Source organism: Canis aureus, chromosome 17 (assembly GCF_053574225.1).
Source record: "Canis aureus isolate CA01 chromosome 17, VMU_Caureus_v.1.0, whole genome shotgun sequence".
In the NCBI taxonomy this organism is placed as follows: Eukaryota; Metazoa; Chordata; class Mammalia; order Carnivora; family Canidae; genus Canis; species Canis aureus.
This window is the reverse complement of record NC_135627.1, coordinates 46,980,885-46,988,144: the sequence shown is the minus strand read 5'-3', so window position 1 is coordinate 46,988,144 and position 7,260 is coordinate 46,980,885.

Genomic DNA, 7,260 nt, shown 5'->3' with positions numbered 1-7,260 from the left:
GTGTGATTATTATCATATATTTTAATTTCACACATAATAGAAACCCCACTATATATTACTATTGTTTCATAATTTTTCTCTCTGGGCTATAGTTTGAAAAGTTTCTATAATTTTTATATTTAAAAATAGGTTTATATATTGGAACAAATATTAATTCTTTAAGTACTCTTCTTTGTCTTTCCTGCTTTAGTGTGCCTCCATCTTATGTTATTTTCCTTATGCTTAAAGCAATCTCTAAGAATCTTGTCTGTGAAAAATCAGATAATGAGAAGTTTTTGCTTTTCTGAAATTGTGTTTATTCCCTATACATTTTGGAGATATACTTTATCTGAGTATTGGGATTTTTAAAAAAATTATGTTCGCACTCTAAATGTGTCATTTAGTTTTCTTCTGTTTAATACTGTCAGCTGCCAGCTTTATTGTTGCTCCTTTCAAAGTACTGTGATTGAAAAAAATAAATAAATAAAATAAATAAAAGTACTGTGTTTGTTTTCTTTTTCCTTCTGTCTACTTTCAAGATTTTCTATCTTTGGTTTTCCTTGTATGCAAAGGTTTTGAGGTTTGTCAAGTATCATTCTCTATGGATTAATATCTTTCCATTAATTTTGGAAAATTATTGTCTGGTATCTTCCCCAAATTCTCCCATCCCCTTTTCTTCATCTACTGACCAATCCATTATTTAAATTATAAGACTCTCTCATCATGTCCTCTTTTGACCTCAGTGCATATGCTGCACATTCTCTACTACTTTATCTTTCCATTCAATACTTCCTCTAATGTGTTTTATTCTCATATAATTTAAAATCAGTTTTAGTTCTTAATTTCAGTTACAATATCTTTACAACTTTAGAATTTGTATTTAGTTATTTTTCATAGAGTTCAAATCCTTAGTAAAATTCTTCGGTAAAATTCTCCTGTTCACTTATTTTCCTGAACTTATTATATGTAGTTATTTCCAAATCTATGTCTGATAACTTCAATATCATGATTATCTCTGTTTCAATATTCCTTATCATTTTTTCTCTGAATTGTCAATTATTTGTTCCTATCTCCTGGCATGTTTGTTAATATTTGTTTGAATTCAGATACTATTTATTAAAATTATTTTTTTGAGGAGCTCAATGATGTCATTTTGCATCATAAATAATTTGATTTCTGAAAGGAAATTAGAGAAATTAGGTGATGAGATTATTTACTGCTAAATTTGAATTTTGGAGAATACTGCTCTATTTCCTTACTCTATTTCTAGGACAGAGCATTTCAGAGATTTCAACTGAAACCCTGAGATATTTACTAGTATCTTTTTCCCTCGTAAATGCTGAATTCCAAAATTTAACACCCATCTCTGTGAGACTCAGGAGCGCTGGACTCACCTCTTTAGTCTCTTAGCTATTGTTCTCTGCTTACTTTCTTATCCTCTCATACTATTTAGCATAGTAATCAACAAATACCTTCAGGAGAAAAGCAATGAATAATGTAAAACGGACTTCAATATGCTTCCTTTCTCTCTGGGATCTTTAATTCCTTGGCTCCTTAATTCCTGGCAATTTTGGCTGCTTTCCAATGCTGTTTGAAGAATAACTTTATGAAAGATCTGGCATTTACAGTTGTTTTTCTTAGGGTGATTATTCTGATAGAATGCTATCTCATATCCGGAAGCGGAAGTGAGCTGTTTACCTTTTAACTGTATTAATAGGTTACATATTATCCAAATGCAAATCCATTATCATTGTTCTTAATGTATGCCTCATTTAAAGGATGAATTATTAAAATGTTGGTCTCTAAATTGATGAATCTAAAATTTAATCTATACTGAATTGGAGACAGGAGAAGAATGACCCACAAATTAGGATGCTGAAGGTTGTTGTAAGAGAACGCCAAAATTGTGGTCATGAAATTACCTTCTTCTTTTCAATGATTACTGTTTCAAAATCTTAGTAGAACCAGTTTTAAGGTTGCATTTTCAGGAACAAATTTTATAAAGGATCCATTTCTATCTTTAAAGTTGTACATGTATTACGATGTATAAACTTTATTTGTAAAGGAGTACATTTCTATCATTTATGAATAAAAAAGAAAAAACATATTTAGACTGTGTGTAATCCTTTATTTATTTATTTTTTAAACTGGCCAAGATTTGAACAGAGGAGCATTCAGAAGATGCTTGGTAGAAAACACACACCTAAATTTTTTTGTGAACTCAACTTGATCTTCAAGAACTAATTTCTATAGGTTTTAGGTTTGTTTTTTTGTTTTGTTTTGTTGTTGTTGTTGTTGTTGTTGTTGTTTTTGGCTTTCTGGAAGAAAGTCCAAAACTCTAGCATTATTTAAGGAAATATTAAATTAAAATAGTGATATACTGTACAAATCACAGTCTTTTTATTCTATGCTGACAACAAAACAGCACATATATCTTTCATTCTTGATTAGCTTCAAATAATCATTAGACCCATGTGAGGGGGAATTCATATTCTTTCAGAAACCTGCATGTCCATAAAAGAATACTTTAATTAGGTACTTTTATTGATCAGTTGGAGAAATATTTTAGGCACTATGTAAGGCACTAAATTTATTTTCTGAACTGGTACATCCTCTCATTTTTTATTTACTTGAATTGTCAGGCTATTGAGAAAATGAAGGTTTGTTAAAGGATTTCTATTAATTCAGTCTGATTACCATTGAATCTTATAATCAGCTTCATATTTTAGCATGAATAACATGTAATTTTGCAGCTTGGGAAACAACATTTGGTTTTTACATCTTTATCAACATCAATCCAAAGCTGCAAGTTACTTATTAAATAGCACAATTTGGTTTAAATTCGCCTCATCAAATACGAGTTTCTCATATCTCTGTTTAAGATAATTTAACTTTCTGGAAAAAAAAAGCTATCATGTTGATGTTGCACAATTCATTAATAAAAACACAAGCAGCTATATTTCACTGTAGGTTTTGCAACCATAGATTGCCAAAAACTTCTGCAATTTCTACTTTGAAATACTGAAGTCAACCTGTACTCCTATTAGGAAGGCAATATTTATGTATTTCCTCTATGGCAGATAACAGATTTAATATTTCTATACATCTTTAGGAAGAAGTTAGAGAGCCTGGTTTTCCATACATGGCAATCATCTTCTTTAACTGGCAGCATTTGTGACAGAAGAAACTCCATTAACTTGTTCTATTAGTTCTCTGTGCAGTCAGCAAGATCAATGCTGCATAAAATGATGAAATGACTAACAGACTTCCTCAGAGTCCTGCCGAGTGCTTTCTGCCACCCAGAATATATAATTACTGCTCACATAAACAGGTAGAATTTGGTATTCTATCGCTCAGGCAATCCCTGGAAATTCAAGGTTTTTAATGAGAGGAATAAAAATAAAGTCTTTCCTGTCTATGCATACAAAATCATTTATTATACCTTTATTATGGACCTGTTATATTAAAAAAATAAAACTGTAGAGTAAAACCTAATCCTTTTTTTTTTTTTTTATTGGCTGATGTGATGACCAAACAACTTGGCACAATCTAAAGAGCTTCTAATAGAAGAGATTTTCTGACCAGATGTCTCCCCAAAGCCCATTAGTTACTTGTGGACAGCAGAACACAAGGTGAGCCAAAAACAGAGGAAATGGGAGCTAATGAAGCCAACAGACCTGAGGATACTTTACCGAATATAAGTAAACAAGAGACAGATATCACACCATTAAAAATAATCCGAGCTGCGTGTTTTGAAACAGGTATCTTGCTCTGCAGATGGCACAGCTGCGAGTACTTATCCGAAGAGAGGGATTCTCTACTAGGAAAACTTGTGCAACAAGGAATATTAGCCACTTCAGAAATATAAATGGGGCTTTTCTTTCCTTTTTCCTCCATTTTCTGCTGTCTGCTTTTCCTTTCTACCACCCTCCCCTGCCTTGCCCATTTGAGATGAAAGCTAGCTTCAGAGCTGACTAGCTGCATGGGCCTGCCAATACAAACCTTGAGTATATTACATTTTAGTCTAACAAAATATAGGAAGCATGAAGCTAAGCAATCACAAAGGAAATGATTGAAAGGAAGAGTCAGAACAGATGTAAAATGAGGAGAAGCATGAAAAAAAATCAACATTAAAATCAAATCCAAGACATTTTTTGCTAGCAAGAATGAATCTATGATTTGCAGATTGAATATAACTAAGAAGAAAGGTATTTTTCATAACAATGATTTATATATTCAGTCTTTTGTTGGAAAAGGATTCTTTTTGTATTATAGCAGTATCTCTTCCTGCTCTTATATTTAAAGGTCTTTTTGCATTTCCATTATAAACCCCTAGATTGTGTGTTTTGTAACTTGGCCACAAAAATTCACTGCAGATAGAAATTTTAAATTCAAGATATTATTCTTGTGGTGGATTTTCTAGGCTATTAACATTTTTCATTTGTCCTTTTGTGAGTTAATAAGACTATATAACTTGTTTAAATGTTCTTGTTATAGAGAACATTAATGCTTTCCTACATAAGTCTTTTTCCTGAAATAAAATTAAAATTAAATGATGTAATACTCTCTTCTGAATCAGTAATTTCATGTTTATGACATCCATGTTATCAGGAAGTAAAAATGAATGATTTTAATTTATTAATCAGGCTGTATAAATCATGCAATTAGAACAAAGTGACAGAAGTTTTTTTGGCTTCACAGAATCACTGAAAATTAGAGTGGTAAAGAATTGAAAAGTCACTTAATCTGATCATAATATAATAATCACTGCAAGCAATAAGTACATATATGTTAAAATAGTCATAGAAATTTCTTTAAATTTTACTCAGGATGATATTAAAGTTCTTTTCCAGGAACAATTGAGTGAAGGACATATTTCCCGTAGAGTAAGTTCAAATGTCACAGTGTATCTTACCTGATTTCCATTCGAATTCAGAGGAATGCCAATAGAGAGAGCATATTGTATTTATATGCCACTATTCAATATCAAGGTTTATAACATTTCTCATATTTTATTTTTTCCCTAGATTACACTTAGAAATTTATTTAGAAGAAATGATAAGAAGCATGGCCTTAAATAAGGTATATTAAATTAAGTAGGTATGTCTAGACTCATTTATATTATAAGAATATTAAGCAAAGTGTCAAAGATTTTCCACTTCTATAATTCAAGTAAAAAAAAAAAACTCATTGGTCACATATACAAAGTACTACTCTAGATCCTAGGAAATCAATAAAACATTATCCTAACCTTTATGTAATTCGCACTCCAACAGAGGAAAACTATAAATATTGATCAACCAGAAGAGACTGTGATATATCCTATGATAGGTTTATGCATGTGGCACTATGAAAACAGAGAATAGAACTGTCTTGTCCAGTCTAGGGGTCAGAAAAATCCTCTTCACACACACACAATTTTTTCCAAGTATTCAAGATACGAAAAGTGTTAACATGGTCAAAAAACAAAAAACAAAACCAGAACAAAACAAAATCAAAACAGTGAAGCAAAGGACATTTCCAACACAAAATTTAATTATACACACACACACACATACACACACACACACACACACACACACACACACACACCAGAGGAAGGAGAGATAGAAAACATTGGAAACTACTAAATAAAAATACTAAAGAATAAAGAGGAAGCAAGGTGTACTGAGAACTAAAATTATAAAGATATGCATAATTTAAGGGGTTAGGTAGTATAGGTCTTATCTATCATGCTAGAAGTTTGCTACTTAAAATGTAAGTCATGTGCCGGGAGGCCTGAGTGGCTCAGCAGTTGAACGCCTGCCTTCAGCTCAGGACATGATCCTGGAGTTCTGGAATCGAGTCCCATATCAGGCTCCTTGCATGGATTCTGCTTCTCCTCCGTCTGCCCATGTCTCTACCTCTCTGTCTCTCATGAAAAAATAAATAAAATCTTAAAAAACATGTAAGTCATGTGTAACTATTGAAAACCTTTAATATTCGGATGTGATCAAATATGAGTTTTAGCTAAGACAGCTTGTTGACAAAGCTAGACCAATGAGGAAATAACTCAAATAAATCTTTGGTCTATTCATGCTAAGGGCAGAGAGGATGCAACACACAAAGCATAATTAAAAATAAAAATAAACAAGGCAAAAAAAGAAAATAAATAAACAAGGCGTGTTAACTAGGAAAGCACTAACACCAACGGACATCACGAAGATGAGAAAATATCATCAGTTTGCTTAAAAGCTTTTAGAATTTGAGGTGATCCATAAATACCCATGAGTATCTTTACCTATGACAATTTCAATATAGGATTCTTAGTTAATAGTTGAAATTTTAATGAGAAGAGAGGGAGGATGAGGATAGTACCAGAAACCTGAAGAATACCATGTTCATAAGTTGTGAGCTGAAAAAGAGGAGTCCTAAAAAGACACCGAGTAGCAAGAATCAAGTAGAACAAGATAAATTTTGGGTTCTATAAATTTAAAGTGTAGGCAGTTAAAAGTTGAGAAGTTAGTATCATAAATACCAAAGATACAGATAAGACAAATACTGGAAAGTCTACTAGCTTTGAATAAAGAGGTGAAGAATTGAGTTGATTCAGTGTAGTTGTTGGAGTAGAATCATGATCACAGTAGTTGTAAGACTGAATGGGAGATAAACAAATAGAGCTTAAAATGACATGAAAGCAGGGCCAGTTCCATCTCATTATTCATAGAATCCTCAGGCATAGCATAAAGCCTGACATAAGAAAGATTTTCAATAATGGTGTGTTAGTGGATAGACGTAAATGAACTGATTCATCACTATTCTTTCCAGAAATGGAACTGAAAGAGAAGAAAATCAGTTGAGCCCATAGCTACAAGAAATTTTATTTTCTTGTATTTCTGTGTAGAAGTTAAAAAGCAGTTCTTGGCATAAGAAAATCAAAATTTGAATATGTAAGATATTGGTGAAGAGCTAAATTATGAAACAAGCTCTAGGAGATGAGATTGTGTAGGGTCAAGGGAAAAGTGTGGCAGTCTTATTTCCTAAGCTTGGGAGGCAAGAATTCTAGTTGGGTGTGACAGAGACAAGCATGTAGGTGAGGACTTTAGTGTGTGACAGGATTGCAACACAGATTTTACATTTTTTTGATATAGAAGAGTCAAAGCAAATTTTTGAGAGGGAAAAGCAAGAGGTTGGCTAAACATTGTAAGAAAGTTGAGAAACTTCAGAACAGAGGATTATAGATAATAAGCAAGAAAAACAATTGATAAGCAACATTAAAGTTCAATCAGAGATTAGAAGCAT